Below are 26417 nucleotides of genomic sequence, written 5' to 3' on the forward strand. Positions count from 1 at the left end.
ACGCTTTCAATGCAGAGGCCCGAGTTCAATCCCTGGTCAGGGAACTAGATCCCGCACGCATGCCGCAACTAAAAGATCCCTCATGCTGCAACTTAAGACCCAGCGCAGCCAAAATAAATAAATAAATATTTAAAAAATAAATAAAAATAAAACCACAAAGGGGCAGGGTCAGCCCCACAGACCAAAAAAAAAAAAAAAAACCTGTGGGCTTGGGTGATGGAAGATGCCCTGGACGCTTGGGGGCAGCCCTGACCTCTGTCCCCACATGGACACTCTTCTCGTCAGAACAATCTGGCATCCAGTGAATGTGAGTTCTGTGCTGATAGGAAAAAAATCGATGGGATGATTGGAAAGAGCATAAGAATCAGAGGAAGAAACAGTACCACCATTGGTGATTAAACCCGTGGGAAATAAAGCTAAATGCAGTGCAGTGGACAAATAAATGAGTAGAAACACCAATCTCTACTGATTGATAGATGCCTGGTCAAAATGGGTCTTGAATTGGTTTACCATGGGAAACACTAGGTGATTTTAAGCAGCAGAGTTGTAATGATTAAAATCTAACTTTATTCTTAAGCTGCCGTATGTAGGAAAACCTTAATTAACTAGAACTCAATTCATTAAACCTGCTTCCCCATCACTTCCAAGGCTCAAGCCACTGGGAGAGTTAAGCATAGGAGGGAACTTGAAGAAGGGTCACAGCACATCAACACCCTCCCCTAAGCACCTGGGCAGTGAGGAACCACCTAGAAAGATGATGACCTCAGGGGAGGAGAAAGCCTTGCTTCAAAACCAGGCCTGAGTACGATGCTGCTGTGGGAGCCCTGGAGTATCAAGGTAGTAAAAGCCAACTGTTCTGAACACTTTGGAGGTGTTAGCTCAGTAAATCCCCCGGCATGCACGTGAGGCAGGTAGTATCAACCCCACTTTATGGCTGGGTAAACTAAGGCATGGGGGCAGGCCAGGTAACCCTCCCAAGGTCACATAGGTGGTAAGCGATGGAGTCAGAAATTGAACCCAGGCAGTCTGGACCTAGAGTCTGAACACACCCACAGGCCATCCACCTCTCCAAGTAATCTGCCCACCACGGCACTGCTTATAAATGGCAACTCTAAGGTATGTGTTTCTACGTGGAAAGTTACACACTGCACCACGGGCTTGGGTTAATCCTGGGGCGTGGGATTGAGGAAGGAGTTGATAAGAGACTTTGCCTTTTGTACTGTGCACACCTACACCTGACCTTTGAACAGCACAGGTATGAACTGCCTGGGTCCACTTATTCTCGGATATTTTTCTATAGTAAATACTACAGAACCTCACAGTCCATGGTTGGTTGAATCCGTGGATGCGGCAGGACCGCGGATACCGAGTGCCGACTAGAAATTAATTATACTTGGATTAATTCCCACATTGTTCAAGGGTCAACTGTACTTTGTTTTTACAACCAGCGTGGGGTATTTTTGTGTTTTTCTTTTTTACTGCAAATAAAGATATAAACTCACACACGTGCACCCACGCATGCGTGCACACACACACACACACACACACACCCGCAAATGCTACCTCCACCAAGAGACACATTTGAATGCAAATGGGTCAAACCATGCTTTTGGAATGTGGCTCAGTAGCCAATCTCGGAAAATAAAATCAATTTTGACCCAAAGGCTCTAGAAAGACTTAGAGAAACAGTTACCCGTGTGGAGGCCAAATCATGCCTCAGGTGGCTCTGGGGCTGCAAGACCCTGTGCTCCGTCCTCCTCCAGCTGAGACCCAGATGACAATGACACAGAAGGAGAGGACTCGGGGCCATTTAATAAAGCTCCACGTTGTCCGGTTTTCCTGTTTGGGAACTTGGCATATCCAAGCCCAGGAGAGCATGGCCGCCGTCTGCGCTAAAGGCTGGAGTCGCGCCATAGATTTTATCCACATTTCTAGCCCATTACTTTTTCAAGGAGAGCCCTCACGGACATGGCAGCAAACTGAAGGTGGGCGTAAATCCAGCCACCACAGGGGGAGTGACTCAGACCTCTGAGCCTCTGCCCAGTGGCTGGAGAACTCTAATATAAGCGAGGCCCTCTGCAGAGAGCACAGAGGTTGTATTAGTTACCTATTCACTGCATAACAAAATACCCCCAACACTTAGAGGCTTAAAAGACAAACATTTATCCTCCTACAGTTTCTATGGTCAGGAATCTGGGTTTGGCTTAACTGGGTGCCTCTGTCCCAAGCTCTCTCACAAGGGGTTCAGTGCCTTTGCTCTATAGGACATTAACCAAATTTATGTCTAAAATGGCAACTTCATCTCACCATTTTCCCAACTTACTCTGAAAATCTCTGGTTTTCGTATCCTCTTTTGAACCAGCTCATCCTGCTTAGTCCCTCTTTAGTGAATTAAACAAGGTTCTGCAGCGTGCTCGCTATCAATTTGAAGAGAATTACCTTTTAATGCTTTGAGAATTATAACGTCCACGGGGTTGATAAGCGCTACGAAGAAAAGTAAAGCCATCTAGTAGAGCGTTAACGATGGGGGAGGTGATGGGGCGGGTCCTGAAGACAGAGGAGCCGGCAGTACAGAGAAAGGAACGGAGGAATGAACGAATGAATGAACCGCAAGGGAACCAGAGCTCTTCGTCCTCCTTGCTCTGCCCCAACCGGAGGTGAAGACGGGGGCTGGAACTACTTCTTAGAGCCTGCAGGTCCTTTTCTCCTCCCACCTCACCTCCAGGCCGGCTCCCCGGAGGACTCTCGCCGCGAGGTGGCGCCTCAGCCTCATGAATCGACAGCGGGAACTGCAGCGAGGAATCTAGGGCATAGTCATCTGTCCCCTTGGCCACTGGCAGCCGCTCCCAAGTGGACCCTGGGAGTCACGAGGGACTCTCTACCCAACCTGCGCTACATTATCCAATGGCACATTAGTTCTGAGAGCCACCAGGGCCTAGTTAGCCCCACACCCTAATTCAGGTCAAACCCACGTTTATTAAGCACTTACTACTGCTCTCCTTTATCAGTACATAAACCCTGAACCCATTTTAGAGGTGGGTAAGCTGAGGCTCAAAAAGCACACATAAGCTGTCCGAGGTCCCAGGACTCGGAAGTAACAAGGGTGGGATCTAAGCCCGGGTCTGCCTGGCTCTGTAGTCAGCATTCTTACAATTACCCCCTGCCCAGGGTGGGGACTGTTTGTCTGGAGGCAAGCAGGAGCCCTGTGGATCAGAGAGTTTGCTATGCTATTTTGCTGGGATAGATCCAAGGGTTTGATATGCGAGGACTGAGACACCATTCTGCCTTAGGCTTTAGGAAGCAGTGCACATTGGAGCCATACAGGACCGTTTCTTTGGGGGCAGCAATGTCTGGATCAAGGAGTTAAGCTCACAAATGGGTTGCATGGGCAATCGTGGAGTTTCCAGCTTCCAGCTTACCAAGAAGAGAGCCTGGAGCCAATGGTTTGGATGCTGGGACCAGGGCCAAAAGGAACTGAGCTTTCCCTATACACCCTCTTCCACTGAAGGCTCCTGAAAGGCAATAAAGCCTGGTGGTTAGAGCATGGCACCAGGTGTCTGAACTGGGCTCAAGCCAGCCCTAAAACTCACTTCTCCAAGCCTCGGCATTTGTGTCTGTAAAAGGCTGTACTTGATAATGCATATAAAACACGCGGCACATGACCTGGTTCAGGAGAGATGCAAGAGCTGGTGGTCATCATCATTATCACTTGCATCACCACCGCCATCAGCATCATCGCCATCACTATTATTAATTGTTCACTGTTGCATTTCTACTAACTGCCTGTCTCAGTGGGGGATGGAAACTCCCCCAAGCAGCCGCCTTGCTCAACAGTTAACGATGCTAAAACAATCTCACTTGCCTAACCACTTCGCCTAAGTGTTATTTGACTGACAGGATGGGTTATTTTGGGGAGAAAAATAAATCATAGGAGCTCTTGAATGCACCATCCCTGAAAGGTTTCCATGACAACCCACACCTGGATGTTCCAGGGAGAAGGCAGCCATGTGGGGAAGAGTGAGAACTAAACTCGAGAGATGGGGAGGGGGCATCCCCCCAGTCCTATTTTTCTGGCTGTGTTTGTACTGTAGGACTCTTTACATAGGTTCTCTCTTTTAAACCTCACCACAATCCTATAGGACTAAGTACTATTATTCTTACCCCCATTTTACAGATGAAGAAACTTCGACTCAGAGCGGTTAAAACTTGCCCAAGGTCGGTCTTGTCAAACTAGAGGAGTTATACTAGAGCAGGGTTTCTCAGCCGTGGCACTGTTGACTTTTGGGGCCAGATAACTCTTCGTTGGGGCCTGGCCTGTGCACTATTAGATGTTTAGCAGCATCTCTGGCTTCCACTCAATTGATGCCAGCACCTCCCTCCTCCCCTGGTCATGACAACCCAAACCGGCTCCAGACCATGGCCAGGTGTCTCAGCTGGTCACCCCCAGGCTAGGTTAATAGTCATTCCTTACACTTGTAGGGCGCTCTACATGTATAATGCTCTTTCACAGGACCTGTCTCATGGGATCACATGTAATCATGTAACTCTGAGGTCCTTAATGGCGAGGATCCTGGGATCCTGGGACCCAGGGTGTGAGCCCAGTGGCCGAACTAGGGGAGGGACCTGGGAAATCAGGGTGAAACTCAACCGTCTAACCTCCTCGCGGAGCAGACACATCTTGCAGTACCACCCCTTTTTATGGGCAGGGAAAGGAGGGTCAGAGAGGAGGGGGAGCCCCCAAGGATCCCGGGGCCTGTGAGCGGCAGTGCTGGGTGAGTGGTTTCCACTGTAGACTCTAAGGACTCCAGATCCCAAAGGTCACATCTGTTCAACAGGCTCGCCCAGCTCAGCTTGCTGTGCTGTATCACAGACTTGAGGACGGACGGAAGCAGCCTAGAGTCACGGGCACCCCACTCAGGACCCAGCGTGGCAGACGTCAGGCCCTCGGTCACACATAGGACCGTGGCATGGGGGGAGGGCTGTCACCTGCCTGCGGTTACAGAGGAGAGTGGAGGATATTTCAGTGAAAGTAGCTTTGGTTCGGTGGTCCTCATAAAGAGGGTGGGACCTCACGTGATGCGAACACTGATTTCCCAAGCTGTATGCACAAGCTACCGCATTTAATCCTCTCAACACCCAGCGAGGAGAAATCATCATCCCCACTTAGAAAGCTGAGGCTCAGAGAGAGCCAGTGACAAGCTCAAGGTCACACAGCTGGGAAGTAACAACCGGTCTGGGACTGGAACCCTGGTGAATGCAGGTAAGGAGAGGCCTGGGAGCTGGCATGTCATCTGGTACCTTCCAGGCAAGGCTCCTCCCTCCACTGCCTGTGAATTCAGCAGGAGAATGAGTACTTGCGTGTACTTCATGTCTGCAAACTCCCAGGGACCCCCAAGATTCGTTTTCATGAAGACCTTTTCTGTGGGAAATGTATTTGAAACATCAGTCAACCAAGTGTCCGCTTCCCACAAACCCTGGTTTTTTTTTTTTAATTTATTTATTTTTGGCTGCGTTGCTGCACGTGGGCTTTCTCTAGTTGCGGTGAGCAGTGCGGGGGCAGGTGGTGCTACTCTTCGTTGCGGCGCACGGGCTTCTCATTGCGGTGGCTTCTCTTGTTGTGGAGCACGGGCTCTAGGCGTGCAGGCTTCCGTAGTTGTGGCATGCGGGCTAGTAGTTGTGGCTCGCGGGCTCTAGAGCACAGGCTCAGTAGTTGTGGTGAACGGGCTTGGTTGCTACATGGCATGTGGGATCTTCCTGGACCAGGGATCAAACCTGCATTGGCAGGCAGACTCTTAACCACTGCGCCACCAGGGAAGCCTGGATCTTTATGGCCATGTTCAATTCAGGAAGAATAAAAAGTAAAAATGATACTGTTTCCTCTACTTTGTTTCAGTTCAATTAGACACATACTGAGCCCTGCTCTGTGCTCAGTAAGCCAGGCCGGCTCCTGCGTTCCCCAGGGGAATGCCGCTCTGCTCGCCCGTAGAAACCTTTTTATCATCCACCTTTCCTTCTCTATCTCACCACCCCACCCTGTACTGGGGTCTCCTGGGATCACTTCCCAGATAAAGCTATCAAATGCTGGTTCCAGGAGGAACCCACACGGACTGTGACGATTTGATGATGTTCATAATAATGGCTAATATCGTGGCGTGCTTACTGTGTGCCAACCATTCCACTATGTGCTCTGCAGACATTTCTCCCACTGAACACTCAGGGGACCCCAGTCATGCAGGCATCATCATCATCATCCCCATTTCACAGATGTGGAACTGAGGCTGGGAGAACTTAAGTTGTCTACGTAAAGTCATACTCCTCTTAACTGTCAGAGCCAGGATATGAACCCAGATCTCTGTTGAGATTGGCTGGGACCTGGGACCTGGGACCCTTAACCAGAGTGCTTGCACTTGCAGGAGCAACTAAAAATAACTGCATGCATGCGCGGTTGGGGCAATTAGGAACCATAAGGTACAAAAAGGCCACAAACCAACTGTCATTTCTGAGGTGCTGGGTGCAAAAGCAGCACACTACCCATGATCCCTGCACAGCACCACTGAGGAGGTGAGCAGAACGCCTAAGGCCACACCCCTCTGGCCCAACCCACCGATCCACCCCTACCCTCACCTCATTTACAAAACCAGCTCCCAGGGCTTCCCGGGTGGCGCAGGGGTTGGGAGTCCACCTTCCAGTGCAGGGGACACGGGTTCGAGCCCTGGTCCGGGAAGATCCCACATGCCGCAGAGCAACTAAGTCCAGGTGCCACAACTACTGAGCCTGCGCGCCTAGAGCCTGTGCTCCGCAACAAGAGAAACCCACCGCAGTGAGAAGTCTGCGCACTGCAATGCAGACCCAACGCAGCCAAATAAATAAATACATACATACATACCTAAGAATTTCACACAAAAAAAAGAAACCAGCGCCCTCCTCAGGGAATGAGCAAGGGCACATGTTCCTTGGGGTTTTTTTGCTCCCTTGTGCTGCAGTCCCAACAAAGCCTGGCCTGAACTTCTTGTCTGACCTCTTATCAATTTCTATTGATTAAAGAGTCCAAGGACCCGAGTCAGTACCGAGGGGAGGATGAGGGGGAGAAATGACTTTGGAATTGCTGGTCCTGCGGGAAGTTGGTTCTCACTTTGGGTTTTCTCCTCCTCATTAGGGAGTTGTCAGGGCCAGGTATTAATAGAGTGCCTACTGCGTGCCAGGTACTGTCCTCAAAGACCTCAGGAAAGACCTAAATGCTTAGCTATTTTCTCCAGCAGTGGAGGTTAGGGGGCAGCCGCACCCCTCCATCTGACCCCCAGACATGCCCTTGTATGTATCTGCCAAGAAGAATTGGGATGAATAGGAAGACGTCTCCAGCCACAGGAGGAAGGGACCTCGTACACAATACGTTCCTTCCATATTCTGGGAACGACATAAACATCACCTAGTACTAGGTTTCTCAGCTTCGGCACTGTTGACATTTGAGCACGATGATTGTTCTCAGGGGCTGCCTTGTGCATTTCCTGCCTCAGGGAAGCTCTGCAGGGCATGGGGCGGTGGGGGGCACTAGGGAATGACACAGTCCCCCTGATGTTTCAGCGTGGCCGGAGCTACCAGGGTAACTGCACTGTCGTGTCTCTTTCGGGCTGGCAGCTCTGAGGGGCCCAGACATCACAAAGGCAGCAGAATAAAGCATGTCTGTGACATAGCAGATGTGGCAACTGCTTCTGTTGGTTGTGGCACACCTCCCCACACTGTCCCCGTTTTACCTGTCCTTCAGGTAAGGAAACTTGCAGGCAGCCCTGGGTCTTCCAGGAGCCCAGCACAAGGAACAAAATGTATGGGAATCAGTGCAAGCAAGTCCCATCCAGGTTTGCATTCAGGCGTCCACTTATGTCCCAGCCTTCCAGGTGACCTCTGGCCATGATGGCTGACGTACCTGCTCCCACCCTGGGAACATCATCCTGTGTTTGCTTCTAAGAGTTTTATAGTTTTAAGACATATTTAGGTCTTTGATCCATTATGAGTTAATTTTTTATATGGTGTGAAGTAAAGGTCCAACTTCATTCTTTTACATGTGGATCTTGTGGTAGATACTTTAATTACCCAGTTTACAGATGAAAACACAGAGGCTGAGAAGGGGTAAATGACTTGTCCAGTGTCACATGGCCACTGGAAGGTGAAACTGGAAATCAATATCAAGTCCCAAACTGGTCCCCTTTCCCTTATACCCAAATGCCCTCTATGACACCCCTTTATTAGTTTGTGAGCAGGGAGTATGGAAAGCACAGACCTCAGAAATAAGGCACACATTTTAATCTGTCTCTGGGCAAGTTCATCCTCGTCTCTGAGCCTCAGTTTCGTTTTCTGTACAGTGAGTTGCTGATTGCTGAGGGTCTTTCCTGCTCAGAGCCCCAAGAGCCTCAGGCTCCATTGTCCTCATTTCTCCTCTCAGGAGGTGCAGTGGGAACCCTCACAGGCAGAGCTGCTTTTCTGGCAGGAGTTCCCATCCTGGGCCTCAGCCAGCCTCTGGAAGACATTCTCAGCATCCCCTGGAAGACACCTGCAGCCCCACAGGAAAGCCTCAGAGCTGAGGAAAATGCAGGCAAAAAAAAATGCTAACGTGAGCAGGGCTTTCTCTACCTGCTGACAGTTTCCTTCATAAGTGTTACAATGAAGCTATTTGAGAACCAGCTTGCAAAGCCCCTCGCTCTAAATATCCCTCTCACACCCTCCCTGAACCAGAAACAACGCAGCACCTCCTTGGATGCCCAGCACCAGGGCCTAACCCACAGCGGATGCTCTGTACACAGACGCATGAATGAATGAACAGATGAAGATGACTCCACACACTTTGTCTCCCCTGACTGCCTTAGACCAGGGCCTGGCAAACTTTCCTAAAAACGCCAGATGGTGAACATGTTTGGCTTCGCAGGCTGTGTGGTCTCTGTCGCCAGTAGTCCTCAGCTCTGCTGTGGTAGCACAAAGACAGCCACAGACATGCAGAAGTGGGTGGGAATGGCTGTGTTCCAGTAAAACTTTAGGCACAACGAAATTTGAATTTTACACAATTTTCTTGAGATACAAAATAGTCTTCTTCTTTTGACTTTTTTCTACTATTAAAAATGTAAAACCTATTTTATATCCTAGCTTGCAGGTCATATAAACAGATGGTGGGTTGCATTTGACTTAGACTTTTGCCTTTTGTTTTTCATTTTAAATATTTTTTTCTTAGTACAGAAGCAATATATATTCATTATAGAATAATTAGAAATTAGTGACATGCAGATAAAGTAAAATTATAATCATCCACAATTTCAACATAAAGAGGGAACTACTTCTGGGCATTTATTTTTTCAGCCTATCTATCTATCTATCATCTATCATCTATATTGGTGCTGTCCAGTGTGATAGCCACTAGCCATGTGTGACTATGTAACTTAAAACTAAAATTAGGGAATTCCCGGGCAGTCCAGTGGTCAGGATGCATGCTTTCACTGCCGAGGGCCCAGGTTTGATCCCTGGTTGGGGAAACTAAGATCCCACAAGTCGTGCGGCACAGCCTAAATTAATAAATAATAAAATTAGATAATATTTTAAAATTCAGTTTCTCATTCGACTAGTGACATGTCAAGTGTTCCGTACCTACCTATGGCTGGTGGCTACCATGTTGAACAGCACAGATAAGAACATTTCCACCATCACAGAAAGTTCTATTGGATAGCACTGATTTATCTGTATCTATTTATATAAATTTACCAAAAATAGAACAACACCAAATAAACTTTTTAGGTGAATATCTTTTACTCACTTAATATTTTGAGTCAACCATTCAACATCCAATACTATGTTTTATTCAACTCCATACCATTCAATATTCAACACCTATGCGTTATTGGAGGCATTCGGTATCATGTAACAGATGTCCCTTCCGAGTCCCTGTTGTACATTTAAGTTGTTTCCAGTTTTTTGCTACAAGAAACAAAGTGACAGTAAATCACTTTATCACTAAACTTATGCATCATTCATTGTTTTAGGATAAATTCATAGAGGTTTAACTGCTAGTTCAAAGGGTAAGCTCATTTTTCAGATTTTTTTAAATAGGAGTACTCAGTTTCTTTCCAGAAAGGCTTTGAACATTGATACTCCCAACAGCAATTTATGAAATTGTCCACTACCTTGAAACCTCCACAAATAATGGTTATTATAATAAAAACGAGGCCATTTTTGTAGATGAAATTTTCCATCTCTTTAATTTGCCTTTCTCTGACAAACTTTATTTCCTCCCATATTTACTGATCATTTTATTTCTTTGAGTGTGTCTTGGGCAATAAAAGGGATTACCTGTGTGGCTTAGGTTTTAAGGAAAAATTGCTCGATTTATACCCCAGGCCTCATAAAGTTCTGCAAGGTGACAGGATTAACATACCAAAGAGACTGGCAAAGCTCAGTTTTAGTAGAACTGTGGATCAATTATATTTCGTCTATTCCTTCGTATTACTCTTATTATTTCTTTTGGTCCCTACAGTCACAGACCACACTAGGGGGCAGGTGGTTTGTTTGAGTTGTTTTTTTTTTTTTAATATTTATTTATTTGGTTGCATGAGGTCTTAGTTGTGGCAGGTGGGCTCCTTAGTTGAAGTATGCATGTGGAATCTAGTTCCCTGACTAGGTATCGAACCCAGGCCCCTCGCATTAGGAGCGTGGAGTCTTATCCACTGCACCACCAGGGAAGTCCCTGTTTGGCGGTTTTAAAATGTATTTGTTTGCTTTATATTTATCTTAATTCCTAGGACTATAGTCCTGCTCACCTAATCAGAGATAGGGCAGCCTGGATTCGTGGAAGGCAGGAAGGAAGGACCTCAGGGTTTTGCAAGATTCCAGCAGACTAAGGAAATAGTTACCTGATCATGCTGAGTGGGAAAACCCAAGCTGTATTCTTCCTTGGCCTTTTAAGTTCTGGAATCCCCATTCATCCATTCATTATGAGCACTTGGTCATCTCATGTTGTTCTGATGGGTAGTTTCTTGTGTTTTGATTTTACCATTGAATGAACACATCCTCTTTCTAAATACCTTTAGAAAGCTACGGGGCTATCAGTCATTCACACTTTAGTATTAACTAGTTTTCATACAGCATTTTAATTTTTATAAAAGCACCTTTATCACATCTACCACCTCTCTTATGCCCATGAAGGCGGTACTATCACAGCTGTCTCCACTTACTATTGAGGCAATTGAGTATCAGGGGGGCGGAGTGACCTGCCCTAGATCGTGCAGAATGAACCATGTACTCCTAGTCCAGTGATCTTTGCATGACCCCAGGATGCACTAGCTATTCGTCTTCCGGAGTTGATGGGCTAGGAGGTGTTAAGTGAATGGCAGCTCTTAGGGCAGAGAATGAGAGGGCCCTGAGCACCTGCAAGGGTGGGGGGGAGCACGTGAGGCGGGGTGGGGTGGGGGGGTACGTGGAGGCGGGGAAGGGCCCGATGCTCTTTCCCCTCCCTTTCATACGGAACCTTGTCTGACTCCGAATCTAGGTTTCCAGAGCCCGGAATCCGGGCCGCAGGGTGCAGATGGGGCAGCTACACTAGCCCGCAGCCGCGAGGGTCCAGAAAATGGTCAGGGGGTAATTAAAGTCTAGGTGAAATCAAACTATAGAGCCACCCCGCTTTTAGAGACGGGCTCCCCACCCCCCCATCAGATAGGCTTGGTGGGGGCTCCTCGCGGCAGCCGCCACAGCCCGGACCCTCGCTCCCGGCCCTCGCAGTCCCTCCTCCAGGCCCCCAGTTCTTCCGCCCCCGGAGGCCGGACTGTGCCCCCGTCCCTCCTTCCCCCTCCCTCCCGGGGGCGGTGGCCCGTGGCGGACGCGCTGATTGGCGGCGGTGCGAGCGAGGGCCGGAACCGGCAGCGCTGATTGGCCAGAGCCTCTCGGCGGAGCCACGGAGCCCGGCGAGTCGCTGGGGGAAGCTGGGCAGAGACCGGGAGGAACCGGAGCTCAGGGCGCGGATCCCTGAAGTCGGTGCCTGGCAGGTCGGAGTCCGAACGTTGAAGCAGGGGCCTGGAGGTAAGGACCTGGCGCTGGGTCGCGTGAGACGAGCCCTTCCGCGGGAGCTGAGACGGAATCCTTCGGCCCTGCCCCAGGGAGCAAAAACGGGGCATCTTCTCACAGAGACGGAGCCCTCATCTTCCCGAGACGCGGGTCCCCCGCACCCCCCCCCCGAAAAGAGAGGGTCTCTCGTCTCCCAGAGAGCAAGATAGTTTCCTTTTCCCTTCAGAAATGGGCCTTTCCTTCCTGGCCCCCGGCTCTAAAGATAGGATTCCTCTTCCTACTTTACCCCTTGGAATGGAACGTGCCCCCTCAAAGTGGGTTCCAGCCTCCCCAGGTATCTAGGGCCCCTTGATCTCTTTGGAGACCCATGCCCCTTCCCCTTCCCTAAAAAACTAAGTTTGGATTCTTCTCCCCACCCAGCCTTCTCAGCTCATAGATAACGGTGTGTTTCCTCCAGGAGGGGAAATAAGCCCCTCCCTAAGAGAAGGATATCCCTCTCCAGAGATTCTGCATGTCACCCTCAAACGCGATACAGACCTCCCTGGGCCCCCCAACTCAGAAACTGGACTCTGCGATTTGCCTTCAGAGGTGGATGATTACCTACCTCCTCCCACCCCCCCCCATCCGTAAGAGAGAGACGATGGTTGGTTGCCTCAGACACCTCCACACTGAAGGCATTTGGGGGATTTCCCCTCTTTCTCCAGTCAAGATGTAACAGAAGGGGTTTTCATACTCAGAAACAGGGCCAGGGTCTGGTCACCAGTCTGCACCAGTCACCCACCTCAATCCACCCCTCTGTAACCCTTTTACACAAACCCCATCCCACTAACACCCCCCCCCCGCCCCCATCCACCATTCCCAGTCCCATCCTTCCCACCTAATTCCATCTCACCTTTCCTCACCCACCCTGGCCAGAGGTAAGGCCAGAGGATGAGGTTTAGTACGACTGAAACTCTTAAAGCTGGGATCCTGAGCCTAGAGATCATTCCAGGAGCCTCCAAACTGCCAACAGAGATGGGCTCTGAGGCAGCAGGACCAGCAGGGACCACCCCCCCCGCCAACACACACACACACACACACACACACACACACACACACACACAAAGGACTGTGTTCAGAATATCCTCCCCTGAGGCAGGCCAACCCCTCTTCTAGAGAAGAGGGTGTCAGTGCAGACAGAAGGGCCCCAATTTGCTCCCTGGGGCTGCCCCTCCCCCAGCTCCTGTGGGCATTGCCTGGTGGAATTCCCTAGGCCCTTGGCCAGGGGAGATGCTGCAGGAACCATCCGTTGGGCTGGCTTCAGTGAAGCTGGACTAAGGGACAGGATGTTGGTGACCTGAGCGGGGCTGGGCACCGCTGTAATCTGGCAGGCCAGGATGGGGGCGGGAGGCAGGGGAGAGAAAGGCAAGGAGCTTTGCTTTGCTCTTTGGAGTTCACCCTAGAGGTGGAGTAGGAGAAGCGTGTGTCCTGGACGCCCAAAGAGGTCAGCCCTGGAGAGAAAAATGGCCCAGTCGGGAGTCCTTAGACCTCCCAGGGACTCCAGATCAAAGATCTTGCTCCTTCATTTGACAGTTGAGCAAAGAGAGGCACGAGGAGGGGAAGAGACTTGCTCAAGGTCACCTAGCCAGTGGGTAGCGAAGCTGGTCACAGCCTCTCCGGGACTCCTGGGCTGCCGGGGTCCTGGACACTACCTCTTGCCCTCATATTTAGAACCGGGACTTCTGGGCACTGTGGTCCCCACTTACCAGAGGTGGTACAGAGGCTCTGCCAATGTCACGCAGCTAGGAGCAGACCGAGCTGGAACCCAGCGCCGTCCCCCAACAAGCCACCTTGTAGATCCATTCCCAGGGCTTTGCACTTCACCACTCAGACCTTGGGATCTTTGTATTGAGCCCGCTGCCCAATCTAGGCTTGCCAGAATACAAATGGACTCGGGATAGCAAATGAGATCAGTTGCAACAGTCTGGAGCCGACGCTGCTGCAGGAATATCTGCTGCAGGTGAGGCTTGCTCCAGGCACTTTGGGCAGAGCTCCCCCCAAGACCTGGAAGTCACGGCCCCTCCCTCCAGGGCCCCCCACCTCGATCCCTGCCTTTTCCCTCCGACCCCGAGTTCCCTGCCGCAATGTCGCGCCCCAGCTTAGAGCCTGCTCCTTTTCCTGAGGCATTGGATACCCACCAGCCCACTGGGTCAACAGCAACCAGGTCCCTACAAATGGGAGGGTCTTGAGGCAGAAACTCCCCCTGCCTCCAGCTAAGGGGTTGGCTATTGTGCTCCAATGTAGAGCAGGGATCCAAGTCCAAGGTGCCGAGGTGAAAGTTCAGAGTATGAGGGAGAACTGTAGTGCATGGGGGTTGAGAGATGGGTCTCTGAACCCCTCTTATCAGGGTCTAGAGCCCAAATCTGCTACTTAGTATGTTTCTTGGAGGAATTATTAAATTCTCTGTGACTCAGTTCCCTCAAAGTCCTTATCAGGGTAAAATGAGTTAATCTTTGTAAAGTGCATGGCACAGGGCAAGTGGGTGGAAGCAGTGATTATGATTACAAGTCATAAAACCTCTAAACCTGGGTAGGGAGGTTGTGCTTTTAGGTAAAACTTATGACTCGCTGTGTAGATAATCTGTCAGGGGTAAAGGCAGCGAACAGTCAGCCCCTGTTTGGAGACAAGGGTGATGTCTTCCCAGAGAGACCGTACAGTATTTGGAATGCACCGCAGACCCTAAAGTCAGTTGGAGCCGGGAGTCTACTCCCATTACTGCTGACGGGGGACCTTGGGCAGGTCATCCACCTCTCTGAGCCTCAGTTTCCTTATCTTTGAATTGGGTTTGTTGGGGGGTAGGCATCAGATAAGAGAGAGGTCTAGAGCAGGGTTTCTTATCCTCAGCAGTGTTGCCATTTGGGGCCGGATCATTCTTTGTTGCGGGGGGCAGGGGGCTGTCTTGTGCACTGTAGGATGTCTAGCAGCATCCCTACCCTCTACCCAGTAAAGCCACTTGCAACCATTTCCATTTATGACAACTAAAATCATCTCCAAGCATTGTCAGATGTCCTCCCCCCTTGAGAACTGCTGATCTAATACAGGTGCCCCACTCATAGTGGATGATTGACATAAGAGAGCATCCTTCTCGTTCAGGTTCCTCGTTCTGGTTTGTGCATCATGGAAGCGGTGTGTTCACCTGCTGAGCCTGCCGATATTGAGGGCAGTATTAACCCCTCACGTTTCAACAGGAAAGTCTGGAGCACCTCCATGTATGTTACTGTAGGTTTCCCATTTTACAGGTGAGCAAACGGAGGCCCACAGAAGTGAAAGGACTCTTCTAAAGGCATTACCCCCTTCCCTGCTAGAAGTCGAAGAAACATCCATGCAAGAAACAGTTTTAGAAATCACTTAGTTCTGGGGCCTTCTCAGATCCTTCGGCAGTCTCTTTCAGAATTTAAACTGCATGCCCTTGGGCCCGGCCATCCCACTTCTAAGAATCTCCTGTAGAAATGCTCACACAAGCACACAGTAGAATGCAGGAATGTTCGCCTAAGGGCTTGGCAATCCAAGATGGGAAGGGGTTCCATTACATGGGAATATAAGCCGTCTTTTTAGAAGAATGGGGGAGAGCTACATTCCTGACCTGGAAAGACCTCCAAGACATGATTTAGTGAAAACACTAAAGTTACAGCATCAGTATATACAGTATTTTAGTAAGTATATGTAAATACATATAGGGAAGCAAGGAGCAGGAAATGGGCCTGTGTGTCTGTGTATATACCTATACATATATATATGTAAATGAATCTATCGGGGGAAGGAGAAGAAAAGGAATCCTCTAGCCAGCTTCCTGTGCATTACAGATGAGCCAAGCACAGTCCCCAGAGGTTGGGGCTTGCTCAGGGTCCCTCAGCCAGGAAGGATGGCAGGGGGACTGTAGCCCGAGTTCTACAGCCCAGGCTGGGGCTCTTTCAGCTGCCTGGCCCCCAGGTCAGTGTGGCGGGCGGGGTCCAAGGACTGGACATTCCTGCACACCCTGGTCCCTCTCTCCTGGGAAGCGATCAGGCCAGAAGCTGCCAGTGGCTGAAACTCAGGCCTTTGAGCTTCCTAAGAGTTCTGGGGCCAGGAGACAGGAATCTGAGGCCTCACGTCCACAGGCTGAGCCTCTTCCCTGGCCACAGCGGATTCTTTCTACCAGCATCCCAATGGGTCTTGAGGTCACACTGACCAGAGGGAGGGAGGGAGGGAGGAAGGAAGGAAGGAAGGAAGGAAGGAAGGAAGGAAGAAGGAAGGAAGGAAGGAAGGAAGGAAGGAAGAGGGAGGGAGGGAGGCAATGGTAGAACCTACCTCTGGGTTACTCTGAGGATTAGCTGAAACCCTGTTCAAACACCTGGTACCTGGTCCCCCTTAGGTAATGTGAGCGCTGGCTCTCTCCATCTCTGTCTGCTTGCCAGCCCCCCTTGCCAGGATGCAGGGGAAAAAAGCCTCGTGGGAGCCTGAGGGCTTCAAGAACACCCAGGCTGAATCACCAACCCCCCTCCCTCCACTGCATCCCTGCAGAAAGTCCGGGAGGGGTTTCTATAGGTGTCTGCACTCCTCCCTCTCCCTTGTGTCTGACTAGCCCAGGCGTCTCAGGCATTAAATTGTCTTACCCATCCCCGGAATGGCATAGCGTGATATGGCCTCTAGTCACACATTCTTTCCATAGTGGGCTCGACTCCCCAAGGGCAAATTGCCCTCCTTCTTCAAAAGCTCTCTCCCTGACCCTCCCTGGCCCCAGCCTGGAGATCGATTTTTCCTCGGAACTCCCAGCACTTACATCTGAGGCCTCCTTGGGTCCATGACTGTTTGCTGTCTTTTCTCCCCTTCCGTATCCCTGGGGAGTAGAGATCATACAGTCAGGTCTCATTCTCTCCTGTCCCAAGTACAGAGCACCTTTCCTGGCACACAGTAGAGACTGGACGAGCATTTATTGTGCAATACATATAGCATAAAATTTGCCATTTTAATCATTTTAAAGTGTACACTTCAGTGACATTAAGTACATTCACAGTGTTGTGCATCCCTCACCACTCCTAGTTCCAGAACTCCTTTATCACCTCGAAAGGAACCCTTGTCACTCTCCCTTCCCCCAGCCCCTGGCGACCACTAATCTCTTTTTTGATTCAATAGATTTGTCTATTCTGAATATTTCATAGAAATGGCATCATCCAGTATGTGGCCTGTTGGGTCTGGCTTCTCCACATTGTAGCACGTATCAGTACTTCGTTCCTTTTTATGGCTAAATAGTATTCTATTGCATGGATAGACCACAGTTTGTTTATCCATCTGTCAGTCGATGGACATTTGGGTTTCCAACTTTTGACAGTTGTAAGTGCTGCAGCTCTGGGCATGTATGTACAGCTTTTGGTTCCCAGATCTGTTTTCAGTTCTTTGGGAAGTGGAACTGCTGGGTCATATAGTAATTTTTTGCTTAACCTTTTGAGGAAATGCCAGACTACACCATTTTACATTCCCACCAGCAATGTGTGAGGGTTCCAATTTTTCCACATTTTTATCAACACATTATTTTCTGATTACTGTTATTACGACGTATTATTGTCATCCTCGTGGGTGTGAAGGGGTGTCTCATTGTGGTTTTGATTTGCGTTTCTCTGATGATTAGTGACGCTGAGCATCTTTTCATGTGCTGGTTGGCCATGTGTATGTCTTCTTTGGAGAAAGGTTCATTCAAGTCCTTTGCCCATTTTTGAATTGGGTCGTTTGTCTTTTTGTTGCTGTTGTAAGACTTCTTTATATACCTACGTATATCTTTGTGTTGCCATTTCCTCTTGCATTTAAACATTTGCTCAGCTCCTGGGGGTCAGGCACTGTCTTGCGACCTCGGGATGTCAAGGTGACTACAATACAGTTCCTGCCCACAAGGGGCTCCCAGTTTATTTATTTATTTTTATTAATTTTTGTTGGAGTATAGTTACTTTGTGTTAGTTTCTACTGTACAGGAAAGTGAATCCGCTATACGTATACATATATCCCCTCTTTTTGGGATTTCCTTCCCGTTTAGGTCACAAGGGGCTCCCAGTTTAGAGCAAAGTTTCTTGACAGCACTAGTGCCATTGCTGGGGTGCGTTTGGGGGTGCTGTCCCTGCACTATAGGATGTTTAGCAGTATTTCTGGGTTTTACTCCACTCGGTGACAGTAGCATACTTCCCCCCAAGCTGTCACAACCAAAAATGTCTCCAGACATTGCCAAATGTCCCCTGGGGGGCCACTTGTCCCCTGGCTGAGAATCAGTGGTTTAGAAGCTTAGACAGTTGTGTGTATCTACAACTTCAGTCATATCTCTTGTGCCTAACAGGGTACATAGTGGGCATTCAGGACTTACTTGTTGGATGTTGGATGGGGGGGATGGATGGATGGATGGATGGATGAAATAATGAATGCAATTTACAGGGTTTGGACATGTGCCTGAAACTCTAATATGTGAAACAAAACACTCTTCTTCCGACTGGAATATTCTACCCCTTTCTGCCTAGCGCAGTGGTTCTCACACTTGAGCATCAGAATCCCCTGGAGGGTGTGTTAAAACAAAGATTGATGGGCCCCACCACCAGAATTGCGGTCCCACCACCAGAATTACGTTGAATCACTGCCCCCCAGAATGCTCCCAACCCAGTTTCCATGTCCCTTGGGAACCCTGCACCAGACTTCTCCCACTTCCGCCAGCCTGTCCATCCTCAGAGGTCTCACAGCTTAACTGCCAGCATCTCCCATTTGGGTGCTAACATTTATTGCTTTGGACTGTCAGCAACATGCTGGACATCTGCCGCTCAGCCACTGCATTGAGAATTCCTTCAAAGCCGGAACCCACCATGTCCTAGCACCCCTAGAACCCTGCTACCCAAGTGTGGTCCAGTGCCCAGCAGCATGACATCACTGGGGAACTGGTTAGAAATTCAGGCTCTTGGGACCCCCTCAGGCCTACAAAATGCAGTCTGCATTTTAACACTATCCTGGTGGGATGGGGGGTTCATGTGCACATTCGAGTAGTTTGGGAAGCCTGTCCTAGGCTGTCTCTATAACCCTCGCAACTCAGAGCTAATCCCTTGCAACTTCGCTGATGTGTTATATTGACAGCATCTGTTACACTGTACATGGTGTCTGGGCTGGAACATCATTAGCGCGTTACTGGCCATTCATCTCTTTGCCTGATGTATTTTATCTCTTGGAATGGCTAAACTGACCTTGCTTTACCCCCTGGAAAACCGGAGGGGCAGCGTCTCGCTCAAGATCAAATGAAGACCGTGAGGCAGAACAGAGAGACGGCCATCCATTCCTTAGAGGGGAGCAGTTGAAGCACCATGGTGGTGACACATGAAAATATGGGGTGGGAGGGTAGCATTCTGAGGCTACTAGGTTTGCTTTTCAAACGTGGAGAGCTGGGAGATGATTCAAAAGTAGGCCAAAAACAGGGGCTGAAGTGCTATCTTGCCATTTATTCAACAAGTATTTATTGAGTACTTCGTAGATGCCAGACATCGGCATCACGTGTGTGGTATTAACAAGGAATACAAGGTCTCCCTCTTAGTGGCTTCTGTCTAGGTGGGCAGTGTTGCCATCTGCATTCATTCCTGTGAGTGTACCCATTTATTGCACAACTTCCGTGTGTCCTGACAGAACTAGTGGTGTGTGTGTGTGCGTGCGTGTGTGTGTGTGTGCGTGTGTGTGCATGGTGAGGGAGAGATGAACACCCAGCTACTACACCAGAGGATCTTCTAGGCTAGCTGTCAGGCGACAGGCCTATAAACAACCGTTCAGAGAGATGAGTGCCAGGTGTGCGTGTGGGAGCGGATAGTGGTCAGAGCTCAGAGAAGGAAGAGGTTCCCTGTCCCTGGGGATGCTGGGAAGGAAATTTCAGGGGGAAAAGTCAGAAAAGCCAGGAAAGATATTCTCAACAGATAGAACATGAACAGGGGCTCAGAGACTTCATGGAAAACTGTTAAAAGAAAATCTTCAGGAAAAAGGTGCCGGGGGCGGCCGGGGGGGGGGCGGTGGGGAATAAAATCATGGTTCCAAATACAGATGCAAAAACAAACACTTGTCAGTGATTTTAGTAAGCTCATTCAATGAGAGAACCAAGCAGATGTTGGAACTGGTTCAAAGGAAAAGTCAAATAAAGCACAATTGTCTACAGAGTCAAGGAATGCTTAAATGCATTACAAATGGAGACAAAATAAAATGGTTGGACAAGACAGAATTGGCTTCTCTATCAGATTCCTACAACTTACAAAGAGTTGAAAAAAATAGCTCGAAGATAATGAGCAGGGCTAGACTCAGATATCTTAAAAGTTTGTGTTGTATGTAAACGATGCATAGTTTTCCATTGAGATGCAATTTTTTTTTCTATAAAACCAATGTTCAGAGGATGGGGGAGGCATATGGTGGAGCCCACCCAGGGTGGATGGGCTAGGAGAGGGAAGCTGCAGGGGGGGCCAGATCATGGACAGCCTGGTGACCCTAGGTAATGAGTTCAGACTTGACCTAGAGACCCCTGGGGAACCTGGAAGGGTTTTAAACAAGGAGGTGACCTGATTTGATTAGCACTTGAGCAATATCCTTCTGGAAGATTCGTGGAGAGTGGACTGGTTGTAGAAGGAGCAGACGGAGAAGCCTGTTAAAAGATGAGATGGTGGGGGCTTCACATAGAGTAGGGCTCCGCAAATATTTTCTTTAAAGGGCAGGTAGTAAATATTTGAGGCTTTGTGGGCCACACAGTTACGATCGCAACTGCTCAAACTGTACCGTGAAATGTAAATGAATGGACGAATCTGTGTGCTAATAAAACTTTATCTACAAAAACAGGCTGGGGGGCCAGATGCCCCCCCACCACAGTTTGTCAACCCCTCATCTAGAGCAGCGTCGGAGAGGCTAGAGCTGTCCATGGTTTTGACAGGTCTCCTGCATCCCTTTCTCGAGATGTTTAGAGTCCATTGGCAGCTGTTGGTGGGAGTCCAGGGACACTGCTCCCCTCCCTTTGAGTGTGGGTTCCCTAAGGGAATCAGACAATCCCTGGGGCGGATCACTGGCCTTCTAGCAAAAGCTTTCAGGACCTCGAAGCTCCTTCAGGGCAAGATTGGCCAAACAGCCTCTTAAAGCAGCCAAAAGAGCAAGCCGTCACCTCAGCAGGGCTTTCCTGCGTAAGATCAGAGTCTGCCTCCCCTCTTTGCCCAGAGCTGTAAATAGCTCTCTGCTGGCTTTGCAAGTGCCATTCTGGGGACAGGCTGGAAATGAGCACACCAAGGAGCATTTGTGCAAATTACTGCCTGCATGCGAATTTGCATGCTTGGCATCCTGCCCCAGCCCTAAGTGCACAGTCCTCCCAGGGGCTGAAAGCAAGACTCAAAGAAGAGCCACACACAGAAGAGCATGGACGTTCTGACCTGGGGACAGCGTCCAGGAGCGATCCAGGGTTGGGCTGCCAGGGTAATGATAAGCTAGAGGGACAAGAGGAAACATTCAGAGGACCCTGGACGGAGTTTCAACTCAGGCTCTGCCCATCCGAATGCAATGACCTATAAACAGTGGCAACTCATATTTGCTGAGAATTTGGTGGGTGCTAGGGCTCTTCTGAGGGTTTTATGTGTATTTTGTTCATCCCATTGCTCACAACAACCTAAGGAGGAAAGACTGATCAGGTTACAGAGGTAGGAAATGGAGGCTCAGAATGGATGACTGACTCCCGGGCTCTCATAGTAAAAGCAGCAAGTCTAGAGAGAAACCCAGGCTTACAGACCCCGACCCCTGCTGTCTAACACTAAGCCACACGGATGCCTCTGGGTATGCCCACTGCTCTTGCTGGCCTCAGTTTACTCATCCATCAATAGGAATAATAATGTCTTATCCCTTGATGATCACAGCAGAGTTTGGGAGGACCAGCTGCCACAGCAAATGAGAAAGCATGGTTCGAAAGTCAAAAATGCTGAATAAAGCTGGTGGTGGGTGGAGAAAGCCCAAAGCCCTTCCAGCAGCAGCCGCCCACCAGCAACTCGGATCATTTGCGTAATTGATAGATTCGACCCTGTGCAACCCCTCAATGTCCTGCTGTGGGCTTGGGGTGGGGTCTGTTTCTTAGACCCTCCTATGGGGTCAAGGAAGAAGTCCTGTATTTGGAAAGCAGCTGTGTTGCTGGCCCCCTGAGCGCCCTGGAGGTTGTGACTTCTGGGTCTCAGTTTGTTCGTCTGTAAAATGGCAACAATACTGCCCTTTGAAACAGCGTATGGGTGGTTATTAGATTGGATGATAAGGGTGAGTGGTTGAATGCTTTCTACCTGCCAGGCACTGGGCTCTATTTGGATTATCTCATTTAATGCTCTCAATACTTCAGATGGGGTTGACCTTTCTGTGGACATGGAAACAGAATCAGAGAGTTTTAAGTTTCTTGGCCAAGTTCACAGAGGTAGGAAGGGCCAGAAACTGGACATGTGAGACATAATTCAGTCCATAGCAAGACTACTATAAGTTGTGTTGCCATGAACATTCTAGAACAAAGTGTTTTAGACTCCACCAGCAGTGTGTATGAGGGTTCCACTTCCTTCATACCCTTTCCAGCTCCAGCACCTCGACTTGCTATTATATTTTAGCCATTCCAGGGGGTGTGTAGTTGTGGGGGGTTTTTTTGTTTGTTTGTTTTATGTTTGGCTTCATTGGGTCTTCGTTGCTGTGTACGGGCTTTCTCTAGTTGCGGCGAGCGGGGACTACTCTTCGTTGCAGTGCGCAGGCTTCTCATTGCGGTGGCTTCTCTTGTTGCATGCAGAGCACGGGCTCTACGCACGCGGGCTCAGTAGTTGTGGCTCGCGGGCTCTAGAGCACAGGCTCAGTAGTTGTGGAGCATTGGCTTAGTTGCTTCACGACATGTGGGATCTTCCTGGACCAGGGCTCGAACCCGTGTCCCCTGCTAACCACTGTGCCACCAGGGAAGCCCCTGTAGTTGTTTTAAAAATTTCTCTACTAACTGAATTCTATCACCTTTTCTATATGTCTGTTGACCATTTGAAGCTTCTGTTTCATGAAGTGCCTGTTAAGATCTCTTGTCCATTTTTCTTTCTTTTTTTTTTTGTTTGCGGTACGCAGGCCTCTCACTGTTGTGGCCTCTCCCGTTGCGGAGCACAGGCTCCGGACGTGCAGGCTCAGCAGCCATGGCTCACGGGCCCAGCCGCTCCGCGGCATGTGGGATCTTCTGGGACCGGGGCATGAACCCGTGTCCCCTGCATCGGCAGGCGGACTCCCAACCACTGCGCCACCAGGGAAGCCTGCTTGTCTATTTTCTTTTTCTTATAGCTTTGGACTTGTCGATTTTCTTTTTCTTATAGCTTTGGACTTGTCTATTTTCTTTTTCTTATAGCTTTGGACTTGTCTATTTTCTTTTTCTTATAGCTTTGTAGGAGTTGTTTAATCATGCTGGATAGTGATCCCTTTGCCAGTTATATGTTATGTATATTCTACTCTGTGGCGTGACTTTAGTTTTCAATGGTGACTTTCGGTTATTGGAATTTTTAATTTTTACATATTTCATATTCATCTTTTTTCATGGTTGAGGCTTTTTGTGTTCTATTTAAGAAATTTAAAGTCATTCATATTGCCCCCTCAATTTTCTAGTAGCTTTCACATTTTGCGTTTCATATTTATCTCTATAGTCTGCTTGGGGTTGACTTTTAGGTATCGAATGAGGCAGGATCATGATAAATTTTTCTTTCCATATGGATAATCCCATTGACCCAATATCACTGACTCTTCATAGGAAATCAAGCATTCATATAAGTGTAAGTCTGTTTTTCTGTTCTCTATTTCATTTGTGAAGTGTGTTTCTTTGTCCCACGCCACATTGTCTTAACCACTGTAGCCTTAGAATATGATGGAACATTCCAGATTGCCTCTAAAGAGGCTGAACCAATCAACAGTTTTACTAACAATTCAATAACGGTATAATTTATGGATGTATGATCCTAAGCATAGACACAGCTTAAAGAAGTTTACAGTTTTATAAGTGACCAGACATGACCCAAATAATTATACAACAGAGGTGTCCTGTAAATGGGGTGCCACAAAGAGGGAGGTATGTGGGGCTGAGTGTGCATGGGGTGGGCAGGGGCTTTGGGGAGGTTTGATCTGGTGGGAGAGAGATCAGGGGAGGCTTCCCAGAGGAGGTGTGTCATGAATCAAAATTGAGTGTTAGTAGGAATTAAGAAATCAGAAACAAGGGAAAAGCATTGGAGGCAGTGGGAACAGCAACTGCAAAGTTGCTCTGGCACAGAAACCTACACAGGATGGACACTAGATCCAAGTGGCAGAACCTAGAGAGAAGGGGAAGTTGCGGTACGTGAAGGTGGGAAAGGTCAGAGGATCCAGACCTCAAGGCTTTTGAACCACGTTCAAGAGCTGGTTTTTATACCAAGAACAACTACCCTAAGAAAAGAACAGGAATCTTCCAGATTAAGGGCAGTTCCAAGCACCTTCTCAGTGCAGCTAGAGTTGCTTCTTTGCAGGAGAATCTGTGTGACAACCTCTGTAGTAACACATGGGTCCTATAGCCTCATCCCAAAGTTCCTGGCACTGAGCGTCTGGGTTTTCCTGGAAGTGACAGTTTTTCCTTGCAGGCAGCCCGAGTTCTGCCGGCAGCAGCATCTGCCCAGCTCCATATCAGGTCTGGAACCCTTCTCTCCCCAGCCTGGAGAGTGTATCCTGCCTGCTGGGCATTTGTGGGATGCCAGGCCCTGCGCCATGGACTTGAGCCATTCCTCTTCATTCATCATCATCTCTACTCATCACCCCACAGATGAGAAAACAGCAGCTCAGAGAGCTCAAGTCACTTGCCTAAGACCACACAGCTTCCAAGGGGCAAACATGACAGTTTTCAGCTCTCTATGAATTTTATTTTCTAAACTTGAATGGTACTTTTTTTTCCTTTTCAAAATAGTGGGTGAGATTCTTCAGGAATTTCACCTGCAGAGTTCCAACACTGAGTCTGGATTTTAAAATATCCCCAGATCTGTGCCCTGAACTGAACCGATGAATACCCAGGCCTAAGACCCCTCATTCTGCCCTTGGCACTGCTTTTTCAATTTGGTAGCCAGCATGGGGTTTTGGTTCTTTCTGCACTGAGTAGAATAATTGAGAAGGTTTTAATATGTCAAGATATATGTCTGCTGGGGTTTTACAGAACTGGGGGAGGGGGAGAGAGCTATATCTACACCAGCACTTAAAATCTCATCAAATGGGTCCGTCCCTGTTTCAGGATGGGAAATCCAGACAGGGCCGACAAGATTGATGATGTTTTCATGAATCTGGGCATCTGTTGTGTTCCTTATGGGTTTTCAAGGCAGGAATTTGCTGGCAAGAGAATGAAGAAGCCAGGAGCTTCAGAGAGGTCTCAGAGCCTGGAGAGATGGTATAGTTTTGGAACAAGGATTGGCTTTCCCCTCCACAGTGGGGTATGCTGGTGGGTGGGGGTGGGAACAGACTACGGATTTCCCTTATTCCCTCCCTTTGCAAGCCGCGCTCCCCGTATTGGCTGACACTTCTGTTTACTGAGCACCTTCTGTGCACGGCAGTGTGCTGAGTGCTGCAATTACCCTCTCTTGGGACCCCATAACAACCCTGGGATGGGATTTCAGACCCATTTTACAGATGAGGAGCTATTAACAAATCTTGCACCAATTCCCAGAAACTGACTGCGGGAGTTGGGATTTGAACTGAGTCGCCTGACCTGCTGCATTTGTCTGTCAGTGGTCAGGAATCCCCTTGGGGCAGACATAGTTTTGATTGGCATTTCTCTGTTAATTAGCGATGTTGAGCATCTTTTCATGTGCCTGTTTAAGAGTAGGGGATTTCCAGTGGGGCAGTTGTGGCCCCACAGGGGACCTTTGGCAAGGTCTGAAAACATTTTGGGTTGTCACAGCTGGTGGAGGGGATAGTACTGGCATTTAGTAGGCAGAGGCCAGGAACGCTGTTAACATCCTGCAGTGCACAGGACAGCCCCCAACCCACATACAGCAAAAAATTGGCTGGCCCAAAAAGTCAATAGTGCTGAGCCTGGGAGACCCTGCTTGAGAGCACGCCTTTTCCACCCCCTTTCGAAGGTTTTCTTGGGAAGTTTCTGTAAGGGGACGCCTCTCTCTGACACATTGTGCCTTGGGACTGGTTCTTACCGGGTCTCTGGGTGTTTCTTCTGCTAGGATGGCATGGCCTAGGCTCTGCATTGGAGTCAGTAAAATGCTTTAGATAACATCCAAGAAGGAGGCAGCAGCTGAATTCGTGATGCTCAGCTCAAGATGGGTTGTTGTTTTTTTTGGCTGTACGGTGCGGCTTGCGGGATCTTAGTTCCCCGACCAGGGATTGAACCCGGGCCT

General features: G+C 49.0%; 1 protein-coding gene across 2 annotated transcripts in view; it reads left to right on the forward strand.

Annotated features, from left to right (window-relative positions):
* Positions 1 to 11817: 11817 nt before the first annotated feature.
* ABAT (4-aminobutyrate aminotransferase) overlaps positions 11818 to 26417 on the forward strand; it is an 88443-nt gene continuing 73843 nt past the window's right edge. For both annotated transcript variants that reach the window (XM_079946256.1, XM_079946254.1), the window contains exon 1: positions 11818 to 12048. The gene's annotated coding sequence lies outside the window, so the exon portion shown is untranslated. The remainder of the gene's footprint in view (positions 12049 to 26417) is intronic.

The sequence above is a fragment of the Stenella coeruleoalba genome (genome assembly GCF_951394435.1).
Source record: "Stenella coeruleoalba genome assembly, chromosome: 15".
In the NCBI taxonomy this organism is placed as follows: Eukaryota; Metazoa; Chordata; class Mammalia; order Artiodactyla; family Delphinidae; genus Stenella; species Stenella coeruleoalba.